The sequence below is a fragment of the Serinus canaria genome, chromosome 3 (assembly GCF_022539315.1).
Source record: "Serinus canaria isolate serCan28SL12 chromosome 3, serCan2020, whole genome shotgun sequence".
Taxonomy (NCBI): Eukaryota; Metazoa; Chordata; class Aves; order Passeriformes; family Fringillidae; genus Serinus; species Serinus canaria.
In genome coordinates this window covers 15,305,864-15,324,645 of record NC_066316.1, presented here as the reverse complement: position 1 = coordinate 15,324,645, position 18,782 = coordinate 15,305,864, and the positions used below count along the sequence as shown (strand labels likewise).

The 18,782-nt window shown below is 46.5% G+C and overlaps 1 protein-coding gene across 7 annotated transcripts in view; it reads left to right on the top strand.

Annotated features, from left to right (window-relative positions):
- The window catches only part of SERTAD2 (SERTA domain containing 2), a 79,217-nt gene that overhangs the window by 40,839 nt on the left and 19,596 nt on the right, over window positions 1–18,782 (top strand). For 2 of the 7 annotated variants that reach the window (XM_030235315.2, XM_030235314.2), the window contains exon 2: window positions 15,856–16,013. The exons of 1 other annotated variant lie outside the window; for it this stretch is intronic. The gene's annotated coding sequence lies outside the window, so the exon portion shown is untranslated. Of the gene's footprint in view, window positions 1–13,636; window positions 13,766–15,855; window positions 16,014–16,457; window positions 16,815–16,853; window positions 17,192–18,782 lie in introns of those variants that run through there. 4 more of the 7 variants (XM_018921094.3, XM_030235317.2, XM_030235313.2 and 1 more) reach the window with 4 other exon arrangements.

Here is an 18,782-nt window from a genome sequence, read left to right as displayed (position 1 = left end):
CAACTGGGGACTGGAGGGGACTGTCCAGGATACTCCCTCAGCCTCTTAGCTCTGGTGATTGCATTTTGGACATCCCTATAAAGTGACCCTATGCAGGGCAAATCCAAATCTCCTTTTTAGTTAGTGGGTAGAGGAGCAGCAGTGCCAGCAGTTGGACTGCCTTTGCTCAAAAATGTGATTTCTTGTTGCAGTGGTTACTTTGGGAAGCTCACAGGAAAGAAGTACTCTTCTATTTTTCTTCAGATTTCAGTTGCTGCAAAAGGTTAGCTGCACAGCGGATGGGCACAATGGAATTAGCAGCAGAGGCAGAGCATGTGACCATTTTCATATGACATGTACGTTGTGCTTCTTCCTGAGAAATGCTGGGAACAAATTGTCATAGAAATGGAAAATACAGTCAGTCTGTTTTGGGCTGAGGCAAGAAATTAAGGCCCTATAGCCTGGAGAGATGTGTATGAATCTGCGTGGGGAAAATGCTCCTTAACTAGATGGGTTGACAGATCCTGTTTCTCCTGCTCCTTCCGCAGTTTGCAGCGTTCAGTCTAGGAAATGCCTCCCGAACTCGCCCACCACTGCTCTTACAGAAGGCCTGGCACACTCACCTGGAGTCCTCCATGCCGTATGGCTGGACGTCCCTGAGACCTGGACCATGACCTGTTTGGCTGGATGGACAACTTCAGCCTGGGAGGGGAGCCCAGCAGATCCCCTGCCCTCTGCACACGGTGTTCTTTAATGCTCCTTCCCGACAGCTGGCTGGGCTCTGGCATGGAGAGGACGGCTCTGTCCCAGCGGGGCCTGGTCAGGCGCTGGGGCTGTGCCAGGGGCCCTGTCCCTTCCTCTTGCGCTAGGGAGCTCGCGGGGCTGCCGTGCTGAGCACTGCTGCTCTGAAAGTTGCTTAACAGACAATGCTTGAATCTATCTTGACAATACACCCTTTTCTTGAGAGAAATGAGAAGTTTCAATTTCAGTCACTAGCCTGTTTTTCATTGACCTGTTTTAGTCAGCAAGTCATGGCTTTACTGTGCCACTCTCTCAAACTGCCACTCATGAGCCTAACGAGACAGTGGAGCAAAACTCCTGTCCTCTGCAGAAAATACAAAGAGAGAAGAGACAGTTTTACCCCAAATGTTAGAGGAGACTTGGTCAAAGTAATGCTACAGTAAATGTAAAATATTTTTCATTTACAGAGTACTTTAGGCCCCAGTTGGGAGGTGGGGGGTGTGGAAGGGTTTGGAGTGAAGTTAATAAACCTTTTAAAACTTTTGACTGAATCTTTTATTCAGTGTTTATATAACTCAGTTATCTGCTAGTTAATACCAGTATTTTTGCAATCTCTCCAGAGCCAATACATGACAAACCTTCAGCCCTGTTGGGTATTTGTGCTACAGCATATTTAATAGCCATGACAACAATTCAACAATTGTATAGAAGCTTCCCCTCCCTGTCTGAGTGTTGTAGGCACCAGAGTGTCTCCATTGGAAAACCCCTAAACATACAGTTTCAGCCAAAACTGGCTTAATGATAGTCTACTGAGAGCTTGACAGGCTTTTTTTTTTCCCTTTAAAAATAAAAAAGAAAAGGGGGCACTTTTTCCCTCCCCCACTAATTTTTTTTTCTTAACTTCTTCGCTGCTTTTGTGAAAGCTGCCACTGTAAAACACAAGGCAAATTAAAAAAAATAAATTGCTTTAAATTGCTTAACAGGCTTGATGAGACAAAGCCTGGTGTGTTGGAGTGGCTGCAGGGAGCTCTGCGGCTGCTTTTGTATGATTTCAGAGGTGAATTTAGATGGCTGGAAGATAGATGGGTGCCAGATGCAGTTTGACACAGATTCCGGCAGCTGCTCCTGCGCGAGGTTTCATTAGTGGTGAGTTAGCGAGCAGCAGAGCGCTGGCGAGGCCCCCAACGCTGCGCTGACAGCAAGAGCACTGAAACAATACAATATTCGCTAAGTGATTTTAATCTGGGAGATTAAATGACACCCAGTTGGTTTCCTGACTTAGAAAGCCAGCGCAGTATAAAGCTGTTCATGGCACTCACTCTACCCGGGTCCTTGTCACATACATTTACATTGAGAGTGCTTTCCCGAGCCCCTCACCCTGAAATGGGAAGAGAAGGGTTGATTTTGTGTTGCAGACATATTTTTCCATCCTCACTGTATAATGTTCTTTTAACTACAACAGGAAACATTGGCCTCACTTCAGCAAATGCTTACATTGGAACCGAAGTGCTCGCGTGCTCCTGCTAAGCGCAGGCAAAACTGTTTGAAAGATTAGGGCCACGGTCTGTAAAGTGAACGGCTTCCTTTTTAATAGATGGGCAAGTCCCAAAATCAGGAAGCAGTTGGTATTTACGGGCTTGGGCAATTTGGTTTGGTTTTAAATAAACCAGTGTACTACAATGGATGACTTGATAGAAGTAGTGGAGGAGCTGCTGTTCTCTGGGAAGATAAAGTTTTATTTGTGGAGAAACACTAAAAAGTGGGACTTGGTGAATGGAGGGAAAATGTAATTGAACTTATTTGCAATACAACCCAGGTTTCAAGATTCTTCTAGGGGGACTTAATGGGCTGTATTTTGGGAACCCTCGCTGTCGCACATTTACTGTGTGGTTATTCAGACTTTCTCTATTTTTTGTGTATCTCTAATTGCTTCAGCAAGTAAATCCTTGACTAGAAAAAATAAAAAGGTTTTCTCCTCTGATAGATGGGGGAAAATACATAGGGAGGCAAACAAACAAGATCTTTCTTTCATACGTGCCACCTGAATTTTGCCTTTACATATTTAACTGCTGATGTCAAACTACTCTGTTCACTTTTGAGTCATTTGCTATCCTCACAGTAAACAGACAAACTAGCCTTTTTTTTTTTTCCCCTCCAATAAATATGCGAGTTGGATGTGTATGCACTGCTGTCTTTGGATCTCAACCGTTGTTTGCAACGTTTGTGCACGTTACTATTCTGTTTCTAGATGCCTTTGGTAAATACCCCATGCATGGCTTCAATTAAGCTTTCTATATTGAGAAAGTATGCCTTAATTTATCAGGTTAAAGATATCTCTGTTACATCAATTTGTTCACAGTGTGTTGTGACCTAATCAACTAGGGATGTAAGCCATTTCATGAGGAGTAATTACTCAACAACAAAAAATGTCTCTCTTTCCTAATAGCTGTGAGTGAGTTGGCTAATTGGAATCCATTTTGGTAGTGGCAGGTCAGCAATCAGGAGGTGGCTTTCCTGGCTGGCTTCTAGGTGGGAGGGAGAAGGCAGCAGCAACAGAAACACAGAGCTGTGGTTTCCTCAGGTCACTGGGAGAGCTTCTCTCCTTTGGATCAGTGTCACATGTGCTGGCATTGGGGTGTCCTCGTGATCCCCTTTACCACCAATGCTGTGACAGTTTGCTTAGAACCCTTTCCTGGATAATTTTGAGGGAAAGAATTTATGAGTGGGTTGGAAATGCCAGATCTTCTTTCAAGACTTGCAAAAGAGTTCTGCTGTTGTTGTTGTTGTTAGTGGGGGCAGGGGTCTGCAGTGATGTGACAAATCTCCATGGCCTAGGTAGGCCTTGGTCAGGAGATGATGTGAAGTTTAGGGGTGATGGCTCGTTATGTCTCTACTCAGATCAACTTATGACAGTGACAGAGCAATTTTTGCTTTCAGTGCTGCATCACTTGGGAGCATGAGCTGCCAGTCCTGCTAGGGGTGACGTGCAGAGGCATCTTCTAGATGACCCCACTGGTTGCTGTTCTGTTTTCCTACTTGATAGATCATTGAGGCGCATTCTGGTTTTTTCTTTAAATTTTTTTCCTCTCCTCCTTGTCTTTAAACCTTGCTGAGAGGGAGGTGGAGAGGAAAATCCTCATGAATTAACATTATTTCCCTGGTGGGCTTTGCTGCCATTTTATCTAATTACGCCTGCTGTTTTCCAGATCACATTGTAAGCATTTGCATGAAGGGGCTTTCACTTACCTCCTCAAGTAAATTAAATAACAGCCCTTAGGCTGGGCTGACAGCATAATGCATTTTCATGTGAGAGATCAACAGCTCCCATACCTTGAGATGGGAAATGCTGAAATGACAGGGAAGCTCTGTGCTTTTGTCTCGAATTAGGACAGCTAGACGGAGTTAGGGCCACTTTGAAAATGCCTGCTGCTGGCTCTTCTGGTGTGTAGGGATTGGCAGGAATAGAGGGGCACATAGGAATCTGCAGAGGGCCACAAAGAACAGACTCACGAGGATCCACGAGCTACGTGCAAGATGTGCAGGAAAGCCAGGGAAAGCAAGCCTGTTGTCAGCAGGTTTAAATGCACAGCCCTATTGGAAAGCATGAAGGGATCTGCAAACTGTGGAAGATTGGAAACCACAAACATAAAGCAAATGAGAGGTGTAGGCCCTGCCCTGAGGATGTTTACAGCATGACTTCGTGGATGAGGAAGGCTGGACTTGTGTGGAGAGCTCAGGAAATCAAAACACATGGCCTTGACTTTCATTTCCACAATAAGCCAACCCGTGGGTTCCCTGTGCTTCATTTTTTCAATTTGCAAAATGAGGCAGTGGCCCTTCTGCTGAAATGACAGTCCGCTGCTTTCCTTGCCTGACCTGTTACTCCCAACGAGCATCCAGCACCGGGAATTCTCCTCCTCCAAATGTTTTAGTGTTCCCAGAGCCCTTCATGACACCAGCCTCATGGGATGATCTGGTCCCTTCACAGTCATGTGTGTTACACATCAGAAATGTAGATCAGCCCTTCCCTGGCAGTGGTCACTTCTTCATTCCTTTGCAATAGTTGGGAGCTTCTGAGGAGGAGAATGGATCAGGAACAAATGACCACGAGGAAATGTATTTCTTCTGCTCCTGATCAGCCCAGACTCATCCTGGCAGAAAAGAGGATGTTGATGGGAGGGCAGAGAGATGAACTCCACCTCTCCCAGCCATTAGGCTTGGACAAGCCTTGGGTAGCTCAAAATTCTGCTGTGCTCTTGGATTCTTTCTTTACAGGACCTGAAGTGAGGACATGCCAACAAGCAGGCTGGTGAGCTGCACGGTCAAACTGAGTCAGCACCTGGGGAGTGAGGAAGAGAAGAAGATGGACCTCTACAGCAACTAGAGAATTTGATCCCTACTCTGGCTTGCTGATGTTGGTCATGAATGAGGGTCAGCAGCAGGAGAGGCTGCTTAGGCTGGGAGGCTGTACCTGACTTATGCAAAGCTCCCACCGTGTAGATGTTTCACATAAAGGAAGAAAGGTGATATGTGTCCATTAAGTTCACTGTAACTCTGTGGTGACAGTGACCCTCGCAGTATTACACCGGCAATGCTGAAGTACCTTCTAGCTTTTGCTGCTAATCCCTTTTATCCTGTGTCATTGGTTAGGGATTAAGGAAATCATGCAGATCACTAAGATCTGCTTGAAGGAGTCATCAGTGACTTGCTTTTGTCTAGAGATCTTTGCTGAAGGAATGTGATTTACTTGTTTTTCTTTAGAAAATCAAGTTTTCTATTCCATGAAAACATAGTTCCAGGTTGAAGGTGGAGGAGAGCTAGAAATGTTAGTGTGGTGGGTGTGTAAACGTCTTTTAACTTACATGTTAAAGCATCTTGACTCTTCCAAGTAACTAGAGAACTACTTTGTGATGCATTTCTCTGTCTGAGATGAATTTTGAATGCCAGCAAGATAATGAGATTTACCAAATAAAAAGCCTGTCTTTCACTTTGTTCGAGCTTGGCCTCATGCCTCAAATACATGGAGTTTAGCTCAGAAGCAGCTTGTAATTTGTATCACAAAACCACCGTCTGTAATTCGTGATGGATGGTGGCCACTGGGTGCAGGAGGTTTGCAGTCGGCTGTGCTGACGGCTCCCGCTGACATTTGCGCTTGGTCACAGTGGCTGCAGGGGGCAGGGGACCAGCAAATGGTCACCACGAGCTTCTGTGGGAGAGGCTGAGGAGGTGTTTGCCTTCATCAATCAGGGATTCAGGTTTAATGTCAATCACTCTTTAGCATGAATTTGCAGGATGTTCACGATGCAAGACACAGTGCTGCTTTTAATGTGTATGGGGAGATGATTCAGGACTGATACAGCTGCTTCAGTGATCTGGTAGTATACATCCCATTATCATTATTCACTCACATTATTCACTGTTAGAAAGCTTTCTAACAATTCATGATATTTCTCAAGCTCTCATCCCCTCCTCTCTCTTTCTAAAAAAACTAATTTAATTTTATTATTATTATTATTATTCAGATTCCTGCTGTATACATCCCCCAAGCAGGTGGGAGGGGGAGTTGGTGGGTGATGACTTGGCTTTGTTGGAACTTCACTTAATGCAGGGTGGGGGCAGAGAAAATGAAGCTAAATTACGCAGATCCTGAAGGCACAGCTAGTGCACTGCATCACTTGTGAGCATGACTAGAACTGAAAATGAATCACAGCCTTGTTAGACACGGTATGTGTCAGTGCATGTGGGCAGAAATATCATTCAGCGAGAGAGAGAAAAAGACAGAGAGACTACATCTTTTAAAGTGTACTGGTCCCACCGAAATCGCTGTAGTATTTAATCTGATGAGTGAGAGCTGGGAAACAGTGGGACAGTTGCTCTAGGATACTTCACCTTGTCAATTTTTTATTCTTTTCTGAAGATTCAGAAGGTGTCTGGATTTGTCAGCAGTGATATCTATTTTCTAAACAAGAAAAGGCTATAACTGCAAGCTCAGGTTTGAACCCACTGCTGAGGACTTTAAAATACAACCACCCATTTGGGGCTAGGTTTGAATGTGGAGTTGCTTCAGCCCGTGTGTTCATTGTGCATTAGGAAGCAAATGTGATTTGCTCTTGTGTAAACTTTTGATGGTTGCATGTGCACACGAACACACAGTACACACACGTGCACACTGAGCCAGTTCACATATTCCAGAGACAAAAATCCAGCCTGGAACTGTAACCCTGGTTCTTGCAGTTGTGTAAGTCAAACATTCTATTTCTAGAATGGTAATTGGTTTGCAATTCAATTGCCATGTGACGGAGCCACGTCAGGTGATTTGATGAAGAGATGCTGGAATCAGCTGGCCACTAAAACCTGCTATATCTCTGCTTGTGTTCCAGAAGATACTTGCCACCAGTGATAGCAAGGTTCCTAAAGAAGCTCTTCTACCTCCAGCAGAGACCTATCCATAGCAGCCAACAAGCAGCAGCCATCTTAAAATTCCCCCCTTGGCACACTAAAATCACACTTTTTCTACGCCAGATGGAATCAACCAGTGTATTCTTTAAGGGATTTGGGTTGTGCATTTTTGAATGTTGTGCTTCGTGCCTGTGCTCAGTCATTGGGCTGTTATATGTGATGCGTTGTATAATTTAAAAGCTGATGATTCTAAGCACTAGCCAGAGTTTTTAATAAGTGGCTAGAGATGTGTGGTTTCTCCTCTATCCCCCTCCCACAGACCAGGTGCTTTGTACTTTCTGAACATGCAGTGGTTTTTGAACGTTGTGAAGGATGTAAACTGCAGCTGAGAACACAACAGTGCACCTCCCCCTGCCAAAAAAAAAAAAGATGAAAATCCCACCATCAGTAGTTTTCTTAAATCCTGGTCATCATGTGGCATTCCTAGAATGTCCATACTTACTAAAAGAAAGAGGGAAAATAGGGATAGCTTGTGATTTTCTGACTCTTAACAGGACTTTTTAGGGAGGAAGGCAAGGAAGGGATCCATACTTGTGACAAGTGAAAAATAATTTTTAATTACTTAGAGTAAGAACATGTTCTGAAAAGTAAAGATTTTGGACTTAATGTGCATGGAACAAAAGGCCGTTGTGAGCTATGTACGAGAGTTGCTGCGAGTTTGTATTCTGCCCTTTTTTTCTGTGGGAGTTATTTCCTGTTGTTGACTAGAGTTCTTTATTTAGAACCACCTAGCTACTGAATGACGGCTTGCTAGCAAGAAGAAAAAGTGTGATTAAAACTTGCTAAGGCTTATTCCAAGATCTCCCTAGTTCCATTTATTTAAGGGGAATCTTTGCTAAATGAAAGAAAGTGAAGTTCAAAACAACAAATGCATTTCCTTCTATTTATTGTGCCCACATCAGCTGTGGTAGCTAGCAAAAAGATCTTGGGAGCCTGAGGTCTTTCACCAGAACATCTCATGGAAGACAGTGTTTGTCTAACAGAGGTGATTTGGTTTAGGTTGTTCTGGTTTTAAAACAGAAACAAACCCATCAAATGCCAGGCCTCCCTTTTTGCTGGCAGGAGTAATGCAGATGTTCTTGGGAGCAGCTCTTTCTATGAACCCCACAGGTCGAGTAAGGAGTGGGCACTTGCACTTTCCCAGCTGCTCAGAGAAGGAAGAGCTTCTTTGAAGAGTACTGCCAGCAAAAAGAAGTTTCTGTATGCTGACCTGCTTGGCAGTAGTATTTGGGTATGTGTGTGGAGTCAAATTATCAGCACTTTGACAGATGCCTAACTTCTTTTGCTCTTGTGGCAGGGTCTGAACATCCAGCAAGAGTACAGTAAAGTTAGCAGAAAAGCAGATTTAGAGGGAAAAAGAAAAATATTTAATATGAAAGTTAACTCTACTGTAGGTAATAGGTGAACAAGCAAAGTAGCTGGGGTTTATAACGATTTTTTTATTTAGCAGAAAACATACTAGGAATGTCCCTTGGGTGTGGATGATTAGAAAATGCACTGGGGCAGGAGTGATAGCAGATGGACAATCATCCCTCCGTGGCTTGGCTGGCCCCTTGCTGTGAGCCTCTGGCAGAGGGTGCCTCTTTCTGCCCAGCTCTGGCTCAGGGTCTGGTGCCTCTCTCTGCAGTAGCTGGGGCTGGCTGCTCTGGATGGTCAGGGATTTCACTGGCAGGCAGGAGGTATGGCTCAGTCGTTGGCACCTTCCCTTTTACAAATGACTCCTATAGAAACTCGTTTGCAAAGTTGAACCTCTGTAGGAAAGTGGATCTCTGTGAGAGAGAGGGGTTTGGGAGCCTTCTGCCCATCCCACGTGTGCTGGAAAAGTTTGTGGCTGGGAGAAGAAGCGGGGAAAGCCTCAGTGATACACCTTGTGTTATTTTCCTCTCCTGCTGCTGTCCAGTGGTCAAACAAGGGAAGACTCTGGACTCGGTAGCAGCACCATCAATGGGAATGCAACTCTTCCTCCTTGTTTCTTGGGTCCACTCCTTTCCCTTGACTTGTTTCCCTCTGTACTCCAATTGTGCCTCTGTTTTACCCCCTCACCAGTGCTCAAATAAAAATGAAAGAGGACAATTATTACTGTTTGAGCAACTTGCTTATTGCTGTCACAGAAAACCACCATAGTCTATGCCATGCAGCACCTTCTTCCCTACCTCCATGCCTGGACATCCCTGCTCAGGACATCAGGACATATCTTTTCTCTCTTTTTTTTTTTTTTTTTTTTCCCTACTGTTTTGCACCCTTGCAAATGTCTACACATGCTATGTCCTATGGGTGTGACCGCACAGGAGAGCTGCCCCTCTCCTCTTCCAGACCCTTGCTACATTTCAAGGACATTATCACCCCAGAGTCACTGTGGGAGGAAGAAAGAGACCATAAAGAGGTGTGAAAGGAAGGGGACTCTGATGATAAATGGTGGATTTTCAGGTTTTTTCCTTTGTCCTGTTGGTAGGACCTAAATGCTGGGTGGGTTTGGAATGATTTAGTGTTTCATCCTTGCTTGGGAATACTAATTAGGTGTAAACCTCTTTTAGCCTTTGGCTAATGGTCACTATAAATGAACAGCTTTCTTTAAAGTGAAAGAACATTAAAAAAAGGTTTAGAGGAGAACCTAAATTAATTTCTGCAGTTCCCTTTTTCTTCAGAAAGATAAAATGCATTTTTGACGGTTACGGGGTGGTTTTAGGTAGAGTTAAGAAATGCAGACATCACCCACAGTCTGTTTACCTGCATATGCAGTATGAGCTTCTGCTGACTCTTCGCCGTGCTAGCACTAGGGAATGTAGAAAGACAAAGTGAATCATTACCACAGGCATAGTCACTAAAAGCATCTGATGTACTCATTCAGTCTTTTTTTGTTTTTGTTTTTTTTTAATCTCCTCTTTGCACATAATCTAAGGACTTACACATTTTGTGAAGGGTTAAAACAGAAAGATTTGTGCATTCACTGCATTGCCTCAATGAGTTCAGTTCTGTATGAACTTCAAAAATTTGTAGAGGAACAGAATGGCAGTGGCAGTTAATGCTGCTACGTTTGATGTTCTTGTGCTAGGTTTTTTGCCAGCTCCTTTTTTTTTTTCTTCCTCTTCTGAATTTGGCCCTACAGATTCAACTTCTGTTTTCTTGGGGTTTGTTGGTTTTCACTTTTTGCTTTTTTTTTTAAAGAAGTGGTGTTGGTCACTCACTGTTTATTTAAAATTAGACCCTCAGAAACCTTTGTCTGAGAGGAGTACAGATAAACATCGTCTGTAAAGAATTTTGCACCTGGGACAGTCAGAGAAAGGATTTATCATTGCAAATTTGAGTTACTTTGAAAATGCCTCTATCTTGGTAAGCATTCTTTGAATCTAGAGGCTCTAAGAAGCTGCAGAAACTAGTTTTAAACAATAGGCCTGAGCCCCCAAATCTGCATAGGAGCATTAATGTGCTTTACAGGCTGTATTCCAGCCAGCAAAAGCAGCTATAGGTGTGTGCATTCATTTGGATGTCCATGTATTAACTCATGTTTTCATATAAATAAGGATTGAGATAGCTTGTTATTGCTTTGGTTTTTGTTTTGGTTTTTTTTTCTGGTAATGCATCTGAGCACAAACACGTTTAACTCCAGTGACACGTGACACGGTGTAAGTCCTGCTTAACACATTGAAATGCTGTGCAACATCCTACATCAGCCACAACACCATTTTGATTGTGCCCTTCCAGCCTCAAACTCCTTGGAACTGTTGTACAATGCTTTAATGCAACAAATCTGAGCAGGTACTGCCTTTGGTCACCCCAGTGGCAGCCCCATTTGGTCTATCAAGCCTTTGGCATCTGAGCAGGGTTGAGCAGCTGCCTGGCCTCTTTCAGGTTTCCAGAGTGTTTAGGAAAAGTGTGGGGGGCATCTGTGCTCCAGGAATGTATGGCTCCATGGAGAGCTTTGTAGGAGTAGCTTTGCTTCAGGAGCAGGCTGTAGTCTGTGCAGCACTCAGGGCAGGGCAGAGCAGTAGAGCTGTTCTTCCCTGGTGAACAAGGAGCAGGTGGTCCCTCAGCATTGGAGATGCGGTGGTGACCTTTGTGCTGAAGTATGTGGCTTGCATGTTTGACAGCCCCATGTTGTTAAGATTTTCAGGCTCATGTTGGGTTTGTGCTCAAGGCTGGTGGGTGGCCCCAAGTCTTCTGGCTTGATTGCAGTGACATCTGTTTACACCAATGGTTAATTAGGCCTGAAGACTGGCCATCCCTCAATTTTTCCCCACCGTTTCTGTGTTTTTTCTTGATTAGAAGTATTTCCTCCTCAGCTCTAAAACAGAAGCTTTGGGTTTATCTGCAGATTTTTTTTCCCCTTGATCCACTGGCCCTGGTATGAGATGGATATCAGGACATCAGCGTACCCTCTCTTCAAAAAAGTAACCAAGTGTTCCAGAAAAGAATGACTTGTGCTTTTGATAGAGACTGCAGAGTGAGCATTGAAAGAGAAAGAAAAGCAGCCTGAAACTGTTTAAAACTCAGCTCAGTGCAGAGTACAATCCACTGTGTTACAAGAAGCAGGACTGGAAAGGGGAGACTGTTTTAGGAGCTTGTGTTCCATACAGGCAGTTCCAGTGTGAACAGTCTGGCCTGGGCCAGGAATGAAGCACATCTTGCAAGGGATGCAGCCTGAATGGGATTTGGAAAGGAACACAGAGTTTTATTAAAAGGCAGAAAGATGTGAGGAGATACACTGCAATGGTAGGCAGCCAGAACCTCTGTCAGAGGACAGTCTTTCAGCTGGAGCAAGGATGATACACACCAATAGTCTCTAGAGGACTGGGAGTGCACAGGGAATTACAGAGGGAGGGAGTCATCTCCCTGCATGAGGAATGCAGCAAAACCTCCTCTGACTAAGCTAGCTAATGCACACTGCTTTTTTTTACTTTCCTGATAATCCTGTTCCATAATATTTCCTTAATAATTTAGTATGTGAAGAGTAGCCCTTCTGAAAAACATCTAAATCACCGAACCTTACATTCAGATGAAACCTTGCCACTCCTGTTGTTCGTGCACACTCGGGATTTTTATTTGGTATGGCTATTTGAGAGCTATCCTGGAGTTAAGAGTTGGGTTTTTTTCCTTAATTACTTAACGAATTTACCATGGGGTACAACCCTTGGTACTGCCAAGCCATAGCTTCCTTTTACTAGACTCTACAGGCCTGATCCTGCATTACCAAAGCCAAAAGCAGTATTTGGAAACCGACATTTTCATCAAAATCTGTAGGAAGCTTAGAATAACTATACAAAAGCGGTTAGTTGCACTCAGAATATTGATTCATGAGCTCCCTCTTTTTTTGCATTGCTGTTCATTTTACCCAAAGAAGATCAACTGCCCAACTGGACATATAATATATGATACTGCATTAGAACCAAGGCTGCATTTGGTCATACTCATTAATTAAACTGATTTCTCCTGTAGGGTTTTTTTTTTTTCCTAGAGAACTAACCGAGAATGATAATTAAGCATATTATGCATTCTAGGGAACGGTGTTTCTCCTACTGCCACAAACACATTAAAGGAGAAAAATATGAATTAAAGGAGAAAATGAAGAGGGGAAAAAGAGCTAAAATTGGAGTGAGAAGGGATGGAGCATTGCTTCGTTCGATTTTTACTGACTCTTGTGCCTTGGGACACATGGGACAGCCATGTTAGAGTTGCACCAGGAGAAAAAGAAGAAAAAGCCATTGAAATCCCAAGGAAAGCAGCCCCCTCCTAGGTGCAGCTCCCTCCCTGCTTGTGTACAGGTGCAGACTGCAGTAATGCAGCACCCCAGTTTTTTACTGAGAAACTTGTTTTTATTTGTAGCTGAGCCTTACATGAGAAGGACCCTACTCCTGGAGGTCAGTGCTGAGCCTGAACAGAGACTACACGAGGTGTGAGCAGTGTTTAACCATGCCTTTGCTTGCAGCATGCTTTCTCCTTACCCAGAAGAGCCTCCCTGCTCGGGTGGAATGAGCAGCTCTGGCTGTAGGCAGGACCTTTGTCTAGCTTCTCCCAAGGTACCAGTGTTCAGGGGGGTCTTTATTTGCAAAAAGTTGTCTGCTCTGGGGGGCGGTATTAGGTGTTTGCCTGCCAGCTTCTGCATGCACCAAAGCAAAGACATCCAGAGAGAAAATGAAGTTGTTTTGAGCAATTACCTGATCAAATCTCATATTATTCATACGTATTGCAATCAGAAGGAAAAAAGGCCAAGGATGCAATTAGAAGCATAGGAAGCAGTTCACTCCCTCTGTTTTTGAAAAGTGCAAGGGATGCCAACATTCCAGCACAAACTTTGCCACTCTTTCCTAATTAGCATCCGTGTTGATGGGCAGGTTACCTGGCAGTCTGTAGTGTTTCTAATGAATTGATTTATGAAGTCCAGTGTCTGTTTCCCCCTTCCCAATCTTTGATTTCTTTTTGTTCATTTATTACCTTATTCATTTATTTATCTTCAATGCAGGGGTGGTTCTTGAATGATTTTCATGAGACCTGGCCTCAGTCAAACAGGCTTTGCTCCATCCTTGCTCCATCAGACCATCCTTGCTCCAAGACAGAGCTGCACTTAGGCTGTGCCGGTAGCCCACATCAGGTCGGTACTGCTGCAGAAAGACACAGCTCAGCTCCTTCTCTTTTACTGTGTCATCTTCACATGGGAGCAGCTCAAGGGCCTCTTAAGGCTACAGCTGCACAACTAAACCTATGCTACTACTCCCTGGGAAGCCCATACATGCATGGTTCTAAAATGGGATGCATTTTGGGTGGCTCCTCCTTGCAGACACTCAGGCTATTCCCCCTCCTGCTCCCGCAGGCTCTGGAAACCTCTGCTGACACACTTCCTAGCACAGCATTTTGTGGCTCCATTGCAGGCTGCTTGTCTGTGCTTACTGAAGTGCTCAGGCAAACTGCATTTGGGTCTTGCAGACACCTTCTGATCAGGCTTCTCCAGAGCTGCAGAGCAGAGTTTCTTGGCCAGAAAGGTCTCTCTCCGTCAGGTGCGAGGCCATGTGAGGAGTAGGCAGCAGTGGGATTATTCTCCTTGCGTAGCCCAACCTCGTCCCGCCGCGCTGGAGCCTGTGCTGTGCACGGAGCACAGGAAGGAGCTCTATTCATATCGATTCCTATCGTGACCTATGCTCAGCTGGGAGTGCTTCTGAGTGTGGATGCAGGTTGTACTAGTTGTGTTCAGAGGCACAATATGAGTTACAGCGTGACTAGAAACTCCTGCCAAGAAAGACTCGGGAGAGTTACAGTAGGAAACAGAAGGGGCGGTGAGCTTTTTCTTACGCTGGTGTAAAATTGGAGCAACCGAGCGAAGTCAGAAGCATTTAAAACTTGAATAACACAGGCTCAGGCTTTTTACTGCCGACTGTAACATGGCAAGATCAGGGCTGTGCACATCGGGCTGGATCCCAGCTGCTTATTTAGCAAATGTTTGTGGTTCTGCCTCTGGTGCCGTTGATAGCGTGCACACACCCAGGCACGGGGACTGTAAACCTGCTGCGGACTTTGAGCTCCGGAAGGCAGGCGCTGCTCGGCTGGGCGCATCCACGGCGCAATTGCGCAAGGCCAGATCCCGCTGAGTTACAAATCTGGTGAAAAGGAGGGTGGAATGGGGCCCCGAAATTCAGTGAATCTGGCACGCAGAAAAACCCCTAACAACCCAGCCAACAATGTGCAAGTATTACAAATAATTTGTGTGGCTTTTGAGTAGGCAGAAGCCCACTGAACAGGTATCACTCAGGCCCTAAAGATGAACCTTTTCCTTTTATTTAGTGATTTTGTTGTGACGCTGGTAATTTCAGGGGGAGACTTGTTTCCCCAGGCAGAAGGACCAAATTTCAGCGCCTTGCTGCCGGAAAGCATTCAGCCAGGGAGATTCTGGTTTTAATGTTTGCCAGCTCCTGGGCAATTCGCAAATCACTCGTCAAAATCTAGTAAATGGCTCGTGAATTGCTTTGCAGATTGGTTTAGGGCGAACTCCGTGCCACAGATACTGGATGAGAGAGCTTGGATCTCCTCAAAGGAATAGCGCGGGTGGAAAGGGAAAGGTGTGCTGAGGCCTCCAAACCTGCAAAATAATAACGTCAGTTTTTAGATCTGATGCCCTTTCCTTTATTTTTAATGAGTTCAGCAGAGTGCTCAAGTGCCAGTCCTGGTGTTTTAACATCAATGTGATGGGGCCTTTTCAATTCTAATTTTAAGAATCTATAAAATCAGCACTTAGTCTCCTTTAATTTTGGCAGATTCACTGTTTTAATGGTTTGGTGTTGTTTTTCCTTTGTGGATTTTTGTCAGATACAGTTTCCAGGGTAAGGAAACCTTTCTTCTAAAGGTATCCTTTTCCTTTTCGGCTTTCTAACTGAAAATGGATCTTAGTTTCTAGCAAGACCATCATCTTGATTGATCACAAATCATTACAGACCGTTTTGAGCATAATACCTAAATGAGTCGTGGTATTAATGACTAATAATCGCCTTTATATTAGGTCTTAAAGCTTTATTGTCCCGAAGTACAACCGGTTTAGTGGAACATGAAAGGCCGGAACGATCCGAGATGCCTGCTGGGGCTACAGCCAAAACTGTAAGGTGTTTGAATCGCCTTTAACAGCGCCGGCTGGGATTACAGCCCCTTTCAAAACTCAGTCATTGAGGTGACTCAAAATAATCATCTTCTTTCCAGATAGCGCCTGGTGCCGAGCGCTTCCCTCCTTCCCCCAACTCTTCGCGCTCTCGAACATCTCCGTTTGGCCTCATTTTTGTGCTTCGGTGGTATCTGCACAGCCCAAATTAACAGCGAGGATTCCACGGACGGGGGCCGCCGCCTCCCTCGGCTCCCAGGTGAGGTCCCGGGGCGGGGGGCGGCCGGCAGCGCTCCAGGCTTTCTCCACATCGCCGCCTCGCCCCTGCTGTGCTTGGCCGGGCCGGGGGCTGACCGGAGTTGCCGGGGCGAGAATTTTGGGTTGCACCGGGACAATCCGGGGCCAGCCCCGCGCGGAGAGCCGGGCTGGCAGAGCCCCGTGCCCCGGCCGGGTCCCCGCCACCGGATAGCAGGGATACTTGTCATATTTGCGGTCGGGGCGCGCTGGCACCCGCCTTTGTGCCGGCCCGGCGCTCCCCGGGGAAGCCGCGGCGGCGGCGGGGGCTGCGCCGCTCGCCCGGGGCCCGGGCACGCGTGGGCAGCGCGGGGAGCCGGAGCGGGGGAGGAGGAGGAGGGAGGAGCAGCGGCAGCAGCCGCGGGGGTTGGGGGGGCGGGGGAAGAAGGCCGGGGCCGAGGCGGAGCTTTGACGCGGGCCGGAGGGTGAGGAGCTCGCCGGAGCCGCCCCTGTCGTCAGTGCTGGCGGCAAGTGCTGGGAGCCGGGGCTGGTGGTGCCTCCTCCTTCTCCTCCTTCCTCTCCTCCTCCTCCATTGTATAATGCTGCGTGATCGCAGCCGCCGGGGCAGAGAGGAGGCTTAAATCCTCACGCCGCCTGCTCCTGCCTCCTCCTCCTCTTTTCCTCCTCCTCCTTTCCTCCTCCTCCGCATCCCACCCGGCCCCTCCCCGGAGCGGCGCGGCGAGGAGCGACATATGGAGCTGCTCTAGGGCGAGAGTTTCCGACCTCCCCCTCTCCATGCTTTAGTTCTCAGGTGGAGCTGCATGTGGTGAGTGGGGCTGGGGGGCTGCAGGCATCGGTGGGGGGGGGGGGGAACAGGGGGCAGCGACACTTCTCTTCCCCCTCTGGGTTTGAGAGTCATCGGGGCTTGTTTTATCTCTACCTTTAAATTGGTGCCCGGGCAGAGGAGCTCGGGGCGGGGATCCTCCCCCTCTCCTCCGGGGTGGGAGTTCGTGCTGAGATGAGCTGAGGGAAAGCGGCGAAGTTGACCTTAAAATACGCCCCCTCCCCCGCCGATGCGGGGGGATCCCGAGCCGAAGCAGGTGCGGGTAGCTGGAATACACTTTTTTATTGAGGTGGTAGTGCGGCCGGTTGTGCTCTCCGGAGCCGGGCTCCCTCCGACGCCAGGAAAGCCGCGCCGCCCCGGTAAGTTCGCGTGTGCGCCGGGGAGCCCCTGTAGCCGGGGGCTGCAGCCCGGCTCCGTTCTCCCAGCAAGAGCGGGGGATTCAGGGAACCTCTAAAAGTGCGTGCTGTAGTGCCGGGGGAGCTAAAAGGGCCTGGGGGAGACTTTCACTCCGCTCTAGCAAAGCTGACATATGGCTGGGCAGGACCCGGCTGGCCCTCCTGCCCGGCCCTTTTCAGGGGTTGGTGTTAGGGCTGGGGATTAGCCTGTCTTTTCCCTGAGCAATAGCGCGCATGGGTCTTCCTTGGGAGCACCGCCAGCGCGGAGAGACAGAGGCATCTGGGGGGGATTGTGTGAGTAAGGTGGTTCATCTTTTGGAGGCGACGGCGAAAATGTATATTTATTAGGATTTTCTTCGGGGTGGATAAACACTTGAAGAAAAATCCTTTTGCCGTGCCACTTTGATTTAGAGTGTTGGCTGCTTTATTCACATCAAGATCTGGAAAAATAAGTTATTCCTAAGCACGAAAATAGGAGTACAGTTACCTGCTGTCATTTCTTGCATTTTGTGAAACACAACTGGAAAAGCCAGGGCCACTTTAGTTGGAAACCTATGGAGAGGTTTGTGTGCTGTCCAGTGGGCCCCTTGGTGGCTGATTTACAGCTGTGGGTCAGCTGCTGGTGTAAAATAAACGAATCTGCCCATTTTATCTCCATCCGGGGGGCGGGCTGTCAGCTTCTTTAGCCGAACTTCAGTGCAGCACGCCAGAGCTGTTGTGTGTGGCAGCGTGTGCTCAGACAGTTCCAAGGCTCTTGGGAGCAGGGAAATCCAGGCTTTTTCATCTGGTGCCTGGTGCAGTCATCAGGGTGACACTCGCTGCCGTCAGTGAATGCTGGATTTTGCCACTCTAGAATGCACTATTGCTCAAACAACGATGGGAGAGGGCTGGGCTGCCCCAAACACCAGTTTTATATTTGTGTCTCCCAAATCAGTGAACACTTGCAATGTGTATGAGTTCAAACAACACTTTCTACCTTTTTTAATTCTGATAATTTTAGGCATGCATCTGTACAAGTGAAGGTTCCTGTGTCTTATGGACCTCTCACAGGGCACAAAATTGACAGAGGCACTTCAGTTTGCATCTAAGGGCACAGGAAACTTTCACGTGGTAAAATAAACTATAAAAGTGAATTGTGTTTTAAAATGATTGCTGTAGAAATTAGCCAACTGATTTATCAGGGTAAATTGAAAGTAGCCCTTTCTGGCTGAAGTCAAAATGCATGCCTTTTACATAATAGGATGGCATCTTTGGGCTCTGATTTAACATAATGAACCAGGTGGTGGTGGAGAGAGGAGGAGGATTAGGAGTTTGTGCTGCTGGACAGATATCCAAGAGTGTGTCCTTCGGAATACTTCCATTGTTCAGGCAAGTATTGCAGCATCCAGTGTAACAGCTCTAGATATTCCTCCTCTCGTGACTGATCCTGCTTCCATTTAAGTTGGTAGCAGCAACCACCCACTCCTTTTCTGCAGGAACTGGATTGGACTGCTGAACGAACGAAGCTAGACTTTGTGCATATTAAAACGCTGCTTTGATTTTTGTGTCAAGCTGA